The sequence below is a fragment of the Tupaia chinensis genome, unplaced genomic scaffold, assembly GCF_000334495.1.
Source record: "Tupaia chinensis unplaced genomic scaffold, TupChi_1.0 Scaffold000429_1, whole genome shotgun sequence".
NCBI classification, from domain to species: Eukaryota; Metazoa; Chordata; class Mammalia; order Scandentia; family Tupaiidae; genus Tupaia; species Tupaia belangeri.
The window spans coordinates 5,759,057-5,773,673 of NW_006159934.1; the positions used below are offsets into that span (position 1 = coordinate 5,759,057).

At 39.7% G+C, this 14,617-nt stretch overlaps 1 protein-coding gene across 1 annotated transcript in view; it reads right to left on the bottom strand.

Moving 5' to 3' along the window:
* The window catches only part of CALN1 (calneuron 1), a 579,183-nt gene that overhangs the window by 46,593 nt on the left and 517,973 nt on the right, over positions 1 to 14,617 (bottom strand). The window lies entirely within an intron of this gene.

Genomic DNA, 14,617 nt, shown 5'->3' on the forward strand with positions numbered 1-14,617 from the left:
TGTAGCGAAAATTGTCCAGATAATGCTTGTGAAAACATTCAAGTCAAAGAGACCTATGAGTGGATGGCTGGGGCTTCTTGGGCATTTACTGAAGCACTCAGAGCCAGGGCTTGGTTTTCTTATGTGTAAAACAGAGATAGTAACACTAACTGATAGGGTTGTTGCGATGCTGAAATGAAACAGCATTTGTAAAATATTTGTTGTTGTGTCTAGCACAGAGAAAACACACAGTAAATTGTAATCTTCACTAGCACTGTTTTACCATTAAGTATATGACAGTATTTGGGGGGTAAAATCACATTGAATATGTATACTTTCCTTTTTATGTTTAATTTTACTTATTCATGAGAGACACAGAGATTGCACCCCTACCGGGTCTCCATGCTATGATCCATCCCCAGCCTCAGTCACCCCTGCACCATAGGCACACATGCACCTGGCATGTCAAGGGACATCTACAGATGCAAATCTAGAAACTTTCCATTTAGATTAATCTCAGAGTATTGCATTACTGTTGTGTCATCATCTGGCCCCTAGAATGCATTCTTTCTATATTTACTGAGATATGTGTGTATGTGTATGTTTTAGGTATTTATTGAAGCAACCTTAGCTCCCCCTTTTACTTTTAAAAGCAAAAAATCAGAGAACCATGTATCACAAAATGATAGGCCAGGGATCTTCATTACCTTAGTGGAGACATTTTGTTAAAAACAAAACAAAACAGAAATCCTTCTGCTCTGAGGTAAGTAAGAATTGGGCTCTTTTAGAAGGATAAGAGAGGATGCCATAGAATCTGAGCAGGGGAAATGAGTAGACTGTAGTTCTCATGATCCAAGGACAAAAAGGGCAAAAACTGTCCATAATACAACTGAAAGCAGAACACAGGGCTAGGGAGGCAGGCTGCTCTCCCTTCCTCTCTGGGATTGTAGCACCCTCAGTTCTTCCTGTTCATGTGGCAGGAAGAGGTCTGCAGGAAGATGTCTGCAGGATGGTTCAGTCCATGTCTATAAAGATTGGATGGAATTACCAAGGACCAATTCCAACAAGATTGACAAATCTCCTAGCCCACATGGCTCAGATGTCCACTCGGGTCCTGACCAATGAGGAAGGAGAGATGCATGGATCATATGTCACTTAGGGAAGCTAGGATATATAAAATCATATGTCTGCTTCTTCCCTAAGAATAAAGTCTAGTCCTGGGCAAACTACATGAAGGACAAGATTCACCTGGTGTGACATTAGAGAATTGTACTTTGAACATGGAAACTTGAATTGTTGATGCAAGTGAGGACAGAAGTCTGACTGTTCTTTCATATTTCAAAAAATTCCTTCCAGAGGGCCTGGAATCAATCATGCCCACAAACATTAACAAACCATTTTGGTCCACTTGATAACAGGACTTTTCCAACATCCTGGCCCTGACATAGTATCTTTGCATTGGGTGAGTCATGCCCACAAATATTAACAGACCATTTTGACTCATTGATAACAAGACTCTTCCTACATCCTATTCTTGGGGCTGTATCTTCTGATATATACAAGCCACCCTTCTCTCTGTTAAAGTCCTTTTCCAAAACACAAAAACCCACCTCTAACTTCCAAGCTCCCACTTTCAGATGCCCCACCTTTTTGAGCCAGACCAATGGGAAAATTTTTCACTAAATTCTAAACCTTGTCTCTCATTCTCAAAATCAAATAAAAGAAACCCCTGTATCTGTTTTCTGTATTTGGGATCACCCCCAAAAAGGCATGTTTGCCTTTTTCAAGGCCTGGTCACACATATTCGTGTTTAGCAATAAACCACATTAATAATCATTCTGCAGAGTTGGTTATTTCCATTGACACAGGAAATGCCACTCCACCTTGCTGGAGCTGCTGGTGAATGCCTGCAGGAGAGTACAAGTAGGACTCTGTAGTGTCATATGAGCAAATCATGTGATTTGCTGGGTGTTCTTTCCACATTTCTCCTCTGATGTTGATTCCTGCCATTTTGTGTGAGTTGCCAAAGACTCAGAATCCATCTTCATGGAGCTCCACACTTGTTTTATATAATTAGGTATGAGTCCGAGCTATTGGGACTTTGCCCCTGTGGCTTAACTGATTTCTTCCTGGGATGCTGGCAGCATGGTTGGTAGCACAAGAGCAAGGTGTCCAAGCTTATAGTCAGTTCTAAATTAAGAAAACCTCAGTACAGCCTGGAACCCAGCCAGAGCAATGCACTGGTACATTAGCTTCTCAGCTTCCATTTGCGGTGTTCATGGATGCCCGCAAGCTGTGCTTGTTACAGAGTTCTTTGATAACGCGTTAATACACTTAGTGAGGTAAAAATAAATAATAGGGCCTCTTAGAGTTTCCTGGCTTTGAACCCCATAACTATTAGTGCTTCTGTAAATAATTATACCAAAGAGCCTACAGGTCTTTCCCTGTACCCCCAGCATTGCCTAACTTTGGAGTTTTACCTTCTCTTGGTAATTACATTTTGTTTATAATACAGCTACATTAGACTGTCACACTGTATTTTATTCTAACTATACTCTAAATACTTTACCTGCATTATAATGTTTTATGGAAAAATCAGTGAAGAAAACACATAGATACCTAGAGTTCTAGGATGGTGAGAATTTCCTGTTTAATTTTTCTCCGCTGATATTAACTAATAAGTAGAAATGAAAAGATGGGAATTGAACATCCCCAAAAAATATGGGTAAGAAACAAAATTTGTAGTAATGCAATCTATAATTTCCACATCTTATTCTTATTTTCCCTCACCCTTGATTAATAGGAGACAGAGTTTACTTTTCTCTCTAAATATCTCTCTATGGTCCCCAAAGACCAGTTAAGAGTTAAGGCAGCTAATGAATGCGCTGGATCACCATCCTAACTCACAAATACATAAAATAGTAGCCAACTAGACCAATGCACCCATTACAAGTAAGAGGTAAATAAAATTATAATAATTCTTTCTCCATTTAAAAATGAATGTTTGTGACCAGCAGATGGCATAATGGTTACTTCACTGGACTCCCATGTAGTCAACCACAGTTCAAGTCCTGGACCCAGCAACTTGAGATTCACTCTGGGCATCTGTATGTGCATGCCCAAAATCCTGAGAGGAGAATGGAGGAGAAGGGATTGTAGCATGGCCAACCCCTGGGAGGTAATTTCTTGCTTTCTGTCTCTCTGTCTCTCCAGTGAGCCACATGCCCTACAGCAAAAATCTCTCTCTAAAAAAAATAAATAAAAATGAATGCTTTAGAAATATGGATAGTCTTCATTATGGACTTTCACAGTGTAAACTGCATTGGGTTGTCCCAGTCCTAGAAAGTTGGTCCAAGCCAGCTAGGGTGTGGAGCAGCCCAGTGTTCTCAGAGCTTGTCAAGTGGGCAACAGAGAATTGGCAGTACTAAGATGCTGGTCTTGAGCCAACAGAAAGTTGCAGCAGAGATTGCTTGTTATCCATGCTCCCTTTTATTCTATTTTGTTGGGGGTGTCTGTGTACCCGGCCTCTTTTCATATATATACATATATACACAAAAGTTGTGGGCAGAGTTTTAGGGAAAGGTCTTGAACAGGAGCTTACTCAGTGAGCACACTTTTTTTCCCCCTCTTTTCTCTTTCTTCCTTCCTATCCCTGATGGCTGTGCTGCAGCAGCAATTCTGAGACACTAAAGGGAAGACCAAGACAACTACAGAGACCTCAGACCTGACAATTTTATATTGTCCAAACAACATCAAAAATTGCCTTCTCATTAGGTGATAAAAACAGACTCTGTGTGTTGATGTCATTGTTATCACTTCTGTTACCGGCAGTGAAATACGATTTCCTTCTCATACACAATGTCTTCCTTTCATAAGAGTCAAAGAATAAGGTTGAATGAGTTCAGCCCTGCTTATCATTTACTCGAACATGACCAAGTAGGCTTTATTTTTCCCTCTTCTGGTATCATAGCCATGAACTGAGAGTAGAACATAACTCTCTCAATCCTTATCTGTGTTCCTTTTGTTGTCAGTGAGCCGCGACGACAGATCTAGCTCCAAAGAAACTAGGAGTGAAGAGGATAGAGAGAAGAGGATAGAGATGCCTGATAAAGCTCGTTTGAATAAGACAAGTATTATCTCATTGTTGGAATCACTATGGGAATCCAGCATCTCTAAATCCAAAGGGTCCTTATTCACTAACTCCCATCAAGGTTAAAAAACACTTGGGGAGTGTGACAATCACCACTAAAACCTGATGACAGGTCTGAGCTAACACAGAGAGATCCAAACCATATTACCCATCCACACAGGGCCCACTTCTTGGCATAACCAGGGCTTTCTGAATTTTCACCTGACCAGCTCTTAATTATTAGGTTTGGTGGAAAGATATAACTGAGATAAATTTCTTGCTCCATCATTTATCATTTTACAAACATTTATTCAAGTTGACAGTACAGTTTTGTAACTAGAAACAATATAGAACTGTTAAGTGGTTAAGAGTACACGTGCTAGAGCCAGAGTTAACTAGATTCAAATGTTAGCTCACCTCTTACCTGTCCTGTGACTTAATGCAAGTTACTTAAGTGCCCTGTTTATCAGCAGCAAAATGTGAATAATAATAACAACAATAATGCTGTAGGATTATTATGAGGTTAAGTAACTAGTGCCTGACATTAATATATACAAGGGGTCTTCTAAAAGTTCATAAGGGGCTGGATGGTGGGACAGTGGTAAAATGCCATGCTCTGTGAGGTAATCCCACATGAGAAAGTTCCTAGTTCAAGTCCAGAAACCTCCCTGAGTACGCTGGGCATGCATTTGCCCATGATCCAGGGCTGGCTAAAGACTGGGGGTGGATCGTGGCATCAGGGCCTTGGTGGTGGTTTCCTCCCTCTCTCTTTCTTTCTCTCTCCCTCTCTGTATGTCTCTCTTACTTGTGGAAGAAATGAATAAATGAGACTTAAGAATTTTGATGGAAATGCATGTTATGAAAAAACGATGCATGGATCTAAAATTTTTTGCATCAAAGTAAACTTATACTTTAATTCCATCTTCCACGAACTTGTTGAAGTCCCCTTATATTAAGTAATAGAAGAACTATGTTATTTTCACTTATTATAACAGAGAGCTAAGCTAAGTTCCTCATGGTGAAGTTAAGCCTCAGTCTCTTGCCTTGTAAAGTGTATTAAATGGAGCTAATATATTATACTTACAGCACATTTACTGCTACCCTCACAGGCTGCTGTGACGCCGGGTATGTTAAATGCCAGCACAGTGCCTTCTACCAGCAGACCCTCCAGAAACATTCATTTCCTCACCCTCCTCTTTCTTCTCCTACAGTGACTAACCTGCACACAGATGGCACAGTGATTTTGCACAGTGTGCTTTATTTTCTGGATTGGGACTCAAGGGGGAAGAAACCGCAATAGTAGAGAGGCAGGTAAAATGCATGTTAGTCAGGAATTGAACTCGGCGACTTCTTAGTCAATGCGCTGGGTATCCTGGCATTTACAGAGCTGAATCCAAGTAGGGAGAGTTATGCCACTGTCCCACAAGGAGTCTCCTGCGATAGGTCTTATCATGCTTTTCGGTGGGCTACGAAGAAAGGAGGGCTGATTTCCTAGGGTGGGGAGGCTGAGTTCCTGAAGTCTCAATCTTTTCTCCCTCCCCACTCCTTTTTTTCTTTTTTTGGAGAGGTTTTTGCTATAGGGTGTGTGTGCTTGCTAGAAAGACAGAGAAAGACAGAGAGACTGAAAGTGAGAAATCACCAACCCCCCCCCCCCCAGGGGGATGGTCATGCCGCAATCCCTTCTCCTCCATCCTCCTCTCGGGATCTTGGACAGGCATGCACACATGCCTGGTGTGAGTTTAAGCCACCGGGTCCAGGACTCAAACTGCGGTTGACTATGTGGGCATCCAGTGACATAGCCATTATGCCAACTGTTGGTCCCAATGAAGCCTCAGTCTTGAAGATCCCTTTTATGAGGGGATCAACCTCCTCCTCTGTCAGATGCCGCGGCCATAGCCACATGATGTGTGCTTTCTTCAGGAAAATGGTTTTACGTGAGATCTGGTTTATTCTGATTTAGTCGTATCTGCCTCCTTCATAGTGACTCGAAAATGTGTTATTACAGGATATAACCCAGATTATACGTTTATGCTATACGCACTCTGGGAACAATCGGCTTATAGATAGTCAGCTTCACAGCAGTATATTCCATATCCATATCTACAAGCAGGGCCAGCCTCATGGCTTGGTGGTTAAGGAAGCCAGATCCCACATGGTGATCATATGATTCAAATCCCTGCCCCAGCAGCTTGAAAATACATCAGCGCAAGGGCATGCATACCCCAAATCTTGACAGGATGGAAAAGGAATAGGGATATGGCCACGCTCCACAGAGAGGTGCTTCCTCCCCCTTTCTCTCTCTTCCTCTCTCTCTCTGGTAAGCACAAGCACCTTTTGGCACAAAAAAATTTCATAAGCAGATAAATAACAAATGGAGAAATAATTTAGTCATTTAAATTGGAACAAATTCTCAAAATATCTTCTTGTTATCACTTTGATGAATCAGACTCCAGACTTCTTAGGGAATATATCAAAATAGCTAATTAAAGTTTTTAAGATGATGAAAAGGAATTAATATTAACTGGGCTGGAACGACAGAGGGAAAGGCGGAAGGAGAGAAAAAGAAAAAAAAATTCATCCAAACTAAGAACTGATCATGAAATACACTCATGGTGGAGAAACATGTGCACGGCAGGGAAGAAATAGCATCTTAGATGAAATTCTGACCTAACCTAAGGACCTATCATTTATGGAAAACATCACACATTATAAACTAGAGACCACACTCCCCCAGTTGGACTCTGTGACACGTGTTAGCTGAATAATTTCACGTAGCTTTTGCCTCCTGATTCAACAATGCCAGAATGCCCAGTGCACTGACAGAATCCTGGCATTTATAGAGTTGAATCCAAAAGAACAGTATCAATCGAACATTTTATCCTGGACATCTATAGTGACAGAATCTATTGCTCTTTCCAATCTGGCAAAATGTTCCATGTGCTGGAAAGAAATACCGAGGAGGAGGCTGACCAGGTTTTCCTTCACACCACGGTCCTGTTTTGCTTAGGTGTAGCCTAGCCTGGCGTTGCATGTTAGATAATACACCCATCTCCACGTTAGAGGCTGGCATTGATGTGAACAGGCTCTTGGCTTTGGGTCTTTGTCCATGGCCCACGTCCTGGTTCCCACTCCCACCCTCGCCTCTGTAGCTTGACTTCCTTGCAAGGCTCCTGACTTCCTGTGCAATGATATTCTGGTTTCAGCCCTTTCCTTGGAGCCCTAAACTCTAGTGCAGAGGTTTCCAACACAGCTGGGGAACTTGTTAGAAACGGACATATTCAGGCCCCACTCAGACACCCTGCAGGTGGACCTAGCACCCAGAAACCAGGTGATTCTGACACATTACTCCATGTGCTGACCCAGGTTTTCCTGCCAGGTTAAAATGGACACTTTCCCCTCAGACTCCACCTGCCTCTGAACACTTTGAATAACGATGCCACATGGAGGAGGGCTGGACATCCAGCACTTGATTGGGGTATTTGGGAAGCACAATGAAGAAACACCCTGAAAGGGTAAGCACATTTCTCATTGAATATATATTTATTCCAATGGCAAGGAATGTTGAAATTCCTCAAATAGTATAATATTTGCTAAATTGATTTCTCTTACAGAGCTCCCAGGCTCTTGGGAGATGCCAGGCTGACGTTATAGACAGAAAAAAGGCTCTTCGGTCATAAAAGTAATAACCCTGAGCCTTCATTGAAGAGGGAAGAAGCTTTCAGTTATCTGCTGAGCCGGAAAGCCCCAAGCACTGCCCTGTGGGAGGCTGTATTAGTCAGGGTTCCCTAGTGAAAAGTAACCAACGAACTGAAGAGATAGATACATAACAGTCATCTGCTGCATAATGACATTTCGGTCAACAGTGGACTGCGTAAGGCACATAGCCTGTACCATATATCCTAGGTGTGTTGTAGGCCATACCATCCAGGTGTGTTTAAATACACTCTGTGATGTTCACATAACGATGAAATCACCCCATGACACATTTTTCAGAGCATATCCACATTGTTATGCTATGCATGACTGCTTGTATATTACAGAGAATTTGGCTCATATGATTATAGAGGCGAACAAGTCCCCAAACCTGCAAAGCAAGTTGTCAAGCTTGAAGTCCAGGAGAGCTAATGGTATCGTTTCAGTGCAGCAGAGGCAGGCTCAAGGTTCAAGAAGAGCCCATGTTTCAGTTTAAGTAAGAAGTCAGGAAAAAAGTGAATGTCCCAGTTGAAAGGTAGTCAGGCAGAAGGGAGTTTCTCTTATACAAATGAAGGTCCTATTTTTTGTTTTACTTGAAATAGGCCTTCAAGTTATTGAATGCGAGCTCACCCACATTTTGAGGGTGATCTGTTTTACTCAGTCTATCCATTTAAAATTTTAATCTCAGACCAGCAGATGGCATAAGAGTTATGTCGCTGACTCCCACATAGTTGACTGCTGTTCAAGTCCCGGACCCAGCGGCTTAAAATTCATGCCAGGTGTGCATGCATATATGCCCAAAATTCTGAGAGGAGAATGGAGGAGAAGGATTGCTGTGTGGCCATCCCTCCTGGCGATGATTTTTCACCTTCTGTCTCTCTGTCTCTCTCTGTCTCTCTGGCAAGCACACGAACCCTATAGCAAAAATGTCTCTTAATAAAAGTTAATCTGATTCAAAAACATCCTCACAAAATACCCAGAATAATGTTAGACCACATACCTGGGCAGTCTGTGGCCCAGTTAAGTTGACATATAACATTAACCATTGGAATTGAATTAGTTTTTAAGTATAATAGTAAATACAAACACCCTGTGAGAATGGTACTTTAAGAATTCCAGTTTTTCTATATACATTGTTGTAGTCAAGAAAGAACTTCAGATTGTATAAGATTTGCCAGAAATGAATAATGTTACCACAAGCAGAAGATGAAATGATAGTGTATCCTTCTTGGAACTGCACCAAATTTGCATGCAAATAAAATTTGATGCCAACGTCCATATTTAAACTGAATAGCCCCTTTAGCTTAAGAACAAAATTTGAGATTCTGCTGACACTCAAAAGAGCAGAGGAAGACCAAGAAGTGTCACCCACTCTGTGCCATATAAACTGGGATAAATCTTTCCTCTTTGAAGGATAAACAAGAAAAAAAAAAAAAGAACATTGTGAGAATTTTCTGCACAGTAAAAGAAGAGGTACTCTGTCAAAGTAGAAAAAAAGTACAGAACTGAAAAGGATTTATTACAGGAAAAAAGCTTCAAAACATTTTCTTTGTGTTCTTGAGGAAATAAGCACACACACACAAGTACTGTCTATGAAACAAGAGTTATGATAATTGAAGGTTGAGATATTATATAAATATATATATGTATATCTATGTGTGTGTATATATATGTGTGTATATATATATGTGTATATATATATATATAGAGTTGAGGAAAAAGGGAATAAAGGGAATTCATCAGAAGAAGATAAACATTCAATGATACTAAAAGCATGATAGAAAAAATTGCCAGTGGAAGTAATAACAAGAGTGATCGATGATGGTGACACTCTGATCGAGGTTATAGAAAACAAACTTATAGAGCTCATTAGAAATGCAGAGGTAAAGAACAGAGATACAAATTATGAGGTAGATAATTTGGTCACAGGCTGTATGCCGATAAACAGCACAGCTGAAGAAGAAGTTGGAAGAAAAGCTATCATCACAAGCCTAACGGAATACCTGTCAGAAGATTTTCAGAGTTTACCATTGTTCACAGAAATTTAGAAAATAAGGAATACTGCAAGGTGGCCAGGTATAGTGTCAACATATGAAAATCAATGCTTTTCTAATCATCAATGATAACCCATTAGTAAATATAATAAAAAAACAGATGTCATTTATTACATTGGGTCATTGGGAATGTCATGACATATTTTTCTATGCAAAAATGCATCATGACTTTCCCAACAACCTAACAGAAAAAATTAGATGGTAACTAAGAATAAATATCTATGAAGAAACTATAGAACAGTTATGAGGATCATAAAATCTATAGCAAAGGGAGAAAAACAATGTATTCATGGGTGAAGAGACTGACATTTTAAATATATCTTCTATAAAATTAATGAATAATTCAGTGTAATTATAATAAAAATCCAAATGAGATTTTCAAGGAATTGCTAAATTGATCCTAAAATGCATATGGAAAAGAAAAGAGGCAAGAAGAGCCAAAGTTTTTTTTTTTTTTTTTAAGTACTCATACAATACCAAGAGCAGAAGTCTGTGCTACCATATATGAAGAAATATATATATCTTTGTGGTTGTCAATAAATAGAATAGAGGCTGTGTCACTGGAATGACCAGCAAGTCCAGTACACACCAAGTATAGGAACTTAGCACGAAGGTGGCATCTCAGATGACTTGAGTTAAAGATGGAATATTCAAGGGAGTTGAGAAATTTGCTCATTTATTATGAAAAAGGTACATCCTTATTCAACAGTATATATAAAAATAACTTACAAATTGATTAAACACACAAAAACTTTGAAATGGATGCAAATAAAATACAATAAGTTTATACAGTTGAGTCAAACACCTCAAGGCAAAAACAATAGTCAGCGGGACCAGCAGTTAGCGTAATGGCTATGTCGCTGGATTCCCATGTAGTCAACCATGGTTTGCATCCTGGACCCTGTGGCTTGAAACTCACACCAAGTGCGTGTGCATGCGTGCTCAAGATCCCATGAGGAGAATGGAGGAGAAGGGATTGCGGCATGGCCATCCCCCCTGGGGGTGATTTCTCACTTTCTGTCTCTCTGTCTCTCTCTCTGTCTGGTGAGCGCATTCATTTATTATGAAAAAGGTACATCCTTATTCAACAGTATATATAAAAATAACTTACAAATTGATTAAACACACAAAAACTTTGAAATGGATGCAAATAAAATACAATAAGTTTATACAGTTGAGTCAAACACCTCAAGGCAAAAACAATAGTCAGCGGGACCAGCAGTTAGCGTAATGGCTATGTCGCTGGATTCCCATGTAGTCAACCATGGTTTGCATCCTGGACCCTGTGGCTTGAAACTCACACCAAGTGCGTGTGCATGCGTGCTCAAGATCCCATGAGGAGAATGGAGGAGAAGGGATTGCGGCATGGCCATCCCCCCTGGGGGTGATTTCTCACTTTCTGTCTCTCTGTCTCTCTCTCTGTCTGGTGAGCGCATCCGTCCTATGGCAAAAACCTCTCAAAAAAACAAAAACAAAAAACGAAAACCCACAATAGTCAGAAAGAAAAAAACAAAGAGTTTTAACTGAATAAAAAAATTTAAAGTCCCCATGGTGAAAGCTACTATAAAAGGTTAAAAGGCAAGCTATAAACTGGGAAAAACTGTGTGCAACTTTCATAATAAACAGAGGATTAGCACCCAGAATATCAAAAGGAGTAAAAAATTTCAAAAGAAAAAGATAGACAACACAAGAGTAAACCGAATAATTGATTGATGAAGAAATGCAAGTGGCCAATAAATATGAGGGATCTTTAAGAAGTTCACAGAAAATACAGTAAATATTATGAAAAAACTATGCATAGACTTAAAAAATATTGCACCAAAATAAACTCATACTTTAATTCCATTCTCCAAGAACTTTGGAAGTCTAAATACTATACATGAAAATCTGTTTAACCTTATTGGTAACCAGGGAAACGCAAGTAAAACTCTAACATGCTATTTTTAATCTAGCAAGTTGGGAAAAAAAAAAAAAGAACATTTGATGGTATCAGGAGTTGGAGAGAACATGGCAAAGAAAGGTCTTCTACATTGTTACGACAACTTTTTTTTTTTTTTTTGAGAGATTTGCCATAGGGTGCATGCACTTGCTGGAGAGACAGAGAGATAGAAACCAAGAAATCGACCCCCTCCAGTGGGGTGGCCATGCTGCAATCCTGTCTTCTCCATTCTCTCGAGATTTTGGGCACACACATACATGCACCTGGCATGAGTTTCAAGTCATTGGGTCTGGGACTTAAACCTCGTTGACCATGTGGGAGTCCGAGGCCTTAACCACTGTGCCACTTGTTGGCCCCCTGTTGCACCAACTTTTAAAGGTGATTTGATTGTATTTATTAAAGCTCAGAATGTGCTGGGTCTACACACTTGGCAGTTCTGCTTCCCTGAATCTCCCCTAGAGAAACCTTAACACTTGTGGACATAGAGACAAGAACAGATATGGGCCCTGCAGGATTCTTGTGAAAAGAAAAAACACTGAAACCATGTGTAAGGCAACTGGCTAAGTAAAATATCCTTAGCATGAAATCTATGCCATGGTTTAAGAGACATGATTGATTGCTTAATAAACTGACATATTATTGAGCAAAATAAAAAGCAAAAATGCTAAATGAGTATGGTATTATTAATGGAAAAAGCAAATAATTTTCAAGAAAATAGTATTTTTTTTTTTCTGGGCTTCTGCATAGAAGATTGTGGAAGGATCCATACTAAAGCAATAACAGTGGCTAATTAGCTCAAGAGGATTCCAGGGTTGGCCAACATTAGAAATGGCAGTAGAAATGAAGTAGATGCAACATGGCTAATTCTTCAAAGCATAGTATAGTGAACATAGTACAGAACAGAATAAAATATATTCTGTGTTGTTTACGGCTGTATCCCCTGCACCTAGAATAGTGCTTGGCACATAGCAACTACACAGTACATATTTGATAAGTGAGTGGGTAAACACAATACGTCTAAACACAATTACAAGAGATTAGCAGGTGGTGTGGTGGTTAAAGGGCTGGGCATGGCTAGCCACAGTTCGAGTCCTGGACCCAGTGGCTTGAAAATCACACCAGGCGTGTATGAGTGCATGCCCAAAATCCCAGGAGAAGAATGGAAGAGAAGGGATTGTAGCATGGCCATCCCCCCAGGGAGTGATTTCTTACTTTCTGTTTCACTGTCTCCAGTGAGCACACACACACTATGTCAAAAAACAAAATAATAATAATAATAATAATTTACAATCCATGCTTTCAAAACGAAAGTGAAAACTTTGTACCAACAGACACACAATAAGATAATTTGGATATTTGCCATTAGGAATGAAGGTGGAACAGGATTGGGGAATCAGAAGAAAGGGAATATAGATAGATAGATAGATAGATAGATAGATAGATAGATAGATAGACAGACAGATAGATAGATAGATAGATAGATAGATAGATAGATAGAAAGAAGGGGGCTTCATGAGGATCTAAGATGATTTGGTACATAAATCAAGGAATATAATTAATTCAATTGATTCAGAAAAAATGAACCAACTCACCAACCTTTCTCTGAACTGGCAGGAAAGTTAAGAACCCTTCAGAGTACAAACATTAAGGGCAAGCAAGAATCCAGAGAATTAAGGGGAGAGCTCTGAGCTGTCTTTATTCCTAAGACAATCTAACATGGCCTGTAAGTGGTGGTTTGGATGACTCTGTAGAACCCAGGGAACAGGAAGCAAAGCCTGTGGACCACCCAAGAAAAGGGATCCACATAAAGGTAGACTCTTAGGAGCCAGAGAGACGGTTCTGACATTCATCCATGATGTTAGAAGATGAGTAGTTTGTTCCATTTTATCGTTGGATAGTATTTCATTGTATATCTTAACCCCAATTTTGTTTACTTATTCTCTTATTGATTGACATTTAGCTGTTTCTATCTAGCTTGTGACTATTATGATTAAAGTTGCTATAAACAATCATGTACACACCATTTCATGGGCATATGTTTTCACTTTTCTTGGGAAAATACCTAGGAGAGATATGCGTGGGTTGTAGGGTAATTGTATTTTAACTTTACAAGAAACTGCCAAAAAGTTTTCCAAACTGATTGTAACATTTTTCACTCCCAGTAGCAATGCATGAGAATCTCATTTGCTCCACATCCTTGCCAACATTTGATACTGTCAGTCTTCTAAATTTTAACTTTTTTTGTGGGCAAGACATGAGTAATTAATAGATGTTTTAATTTGTGGTCTCTCAGATACAAATGATGTTATAAATCTTTATACATATTGTGTATATTAGTCATTCATAATTTTTTTGTGAAGTAGCCAAATATTGTTTACATTCTTTATTAGACTCTTGACTTTTTTCTCCTCAAAGTTCATTTTTAATATTTCTTCTATGAGAGAGCAAAATAGAGAAACAGAGAACCAGATAGAGAAGCATCTCTAACAGGGTCTTCCTGCCACATTCCAGCTCTTCCCTCAGCCAGCCAGATCATGGGCATGCACACATACACCCAGCATGAACATGAAGGCCTTGGGACACAAACCCAGCATCTTCCCATGTGGATCAAGCATCACAGAACATTGAGATACTGCTGGACCAACATGACTGGCCCCTGCTTATCTTTTTATAATTGAGTTGTTGGACTTTAATTATATTTTCTGCGTAAAAGTCTTTTTGCAGATAGATGCCTTGAAAATACTGTTTACTAAATCTGTGGCTTACCTTTCCATACTTTTTTTTTTTTTTTTTTTTTTTTTGGGCATATGTTCTCCCCGGGAG